We start from the raw sequence: 1,619 nt of genomic DNA, 5'->3' as shown, positions 1-1,619 counted from the left end.
TCGATTCTTTTTGCTTTCTTCCATTTCATGTTCAAACATTGCCTTAAAAACTGGGGATCGAGCTGCAAGTACGGATTTATGAGCTTTAAATTCTTGTCCTCTCACAAACTGCAGTCTGTAAATCTTGTGTTTTCCCAGAGATTACCTAAATCTTCTGCCAGTCGACATTCAGGCACCTTCAAAGTACTTGTATTAGCATGTCCTGATATATTTACTGAATCTTGGACCACACTCACCTCACAAAATAATGTAAGCTTGTCATCTGGTAAAAGACCATGAGCTTCATCAAGCAAAAAATCCCTTTGAATGAAGTGTTTAAAACCCCAGTCTTTCCCTTGTACAAATCGACATGCTCTTTGGCTTTCCATGGCTTTTGTTTCTTCCCTTTTAGCGTGTAGAAGGGAAAATTTGAATTTTGCTCGAACTTCACTTTTTGGGCAGCTGACTAAAAGCAAACATAAGGACAAGCAGTCTTTACTTTCATCATCTAATCCCTTTGGATTTACCCTCAGGCACCATTTCATTTTGTCACTAGGGCTCCATGAAAATGTTGAACTTTTTAACACTTCACCCATTTCCTCTCGACAAAAGCTGAAGTTATGAATGGTCCACATGTAGGAAATTTTACTACTTTAACCTGCGTATAACACCAGTTTTCTGCGATGGGACCAGCAGACAGATCTCCGGGGAGAGGTGGGGTAGGTCCCCGAGACATTGCCACCTCACTGCAGTCTTCCAGGATTTAGGCAACATCCCCCCCAGATGATACATTACCTGACGACGTGCGGGGCGGTGGCGGGCAGTCCGGTGGCGGAGGATGTGGTGATGGCCGCGCTTCCCTGTGGCGGCTGCCTCCACTGAGCTGCATCCCTCCTCTCGGGCCCGCCCTCCTTCCCTATCTCTCTGCCGCTCCTAAACTGCTTCCCGGGATAAACTAACGCGCCGCCAGGGGCGGGGCCTCCTCCGCTGCTCCCGCCCCCGCGTCGCCCCACCCCCCCCAACCTGGCCCTGGGCCCGTCCAGGCTCAACTTCAGAGTTGCCACTCTAGCCCCAGCCCCTGCCAGCGAGGGCGCAAGCTTTATAGTTTTATGACTCTCAGTTTGATTTTCTTTCCCTCCTTTTTCTCTTTTTATGAATTGAGACTTCCCACTTTCCACACCCCACCTTTTGTTTGTCAGGGTTCCTTCAACAAACCAATTAAAGGACACCTGGTCAAAGGTCCATACTCACCATGACTACACCAATGAGATCTGCAGAGAACAGACCAGTGGGATAGTGCATCCAAAATATAACAGCTGACTGCACAGAACATACACCAGAAGTGTATGCTGGGGTACCAGGCACTGGACAGTCTATGACCCCTTATTAATACAGCAGTGCTCTCAGGCCCGGGCATATAAGAGCTCTTATAACATACATGAGACAGAAACTGAGCCACAGTGAAGATCCAGAGGAATTCTTCACAAAACAAAGGTCAACATGAAATCATAGCCCGAGAATAGCTCAAAGCAAATATAAACGATCTATCTGAAGAAGAATTTACAACAACAGTTACAAGACCAGTAGCTGCGCTTGAAAACCACATAGAAGACACCAGAAAAACCCTTGCTTCAGAAATC

At 46.9% G+C, this 1,619-nt stretch overlaps 1 pseudogene; it reads right to left on the bottom strand.

Moving 5' to 3' along the window:
- Positions 1 to 715, bottom strand: LOC115292545 (annotated as a pseudogene).
- Between the last annotated feature and the right edge of the window lie 904 nt (positions 716 to 1,619).

The sequence above is a fragment of the Suricata suricatta genome, chromosome 5 (genome assembly GCF_006229205.1).
Source record: "Suricata suricatta isolate VVHF042 chromosome 5, meerkat_22Aug2017_6uvM2_HiC, whole genome shotgun sequence".
NCBI classification, from domain to species: domain Eukaryota; kingdom Metazoa; phylum Chordata; class Mammalia; order Carnivora; family Herpestidae; genus Suricata; species Suricata suricatta.
Note: the sequence above shows the minus strand (reverse complement) of the source record. Positions and strands in the feature narration are given on the sequence as shown.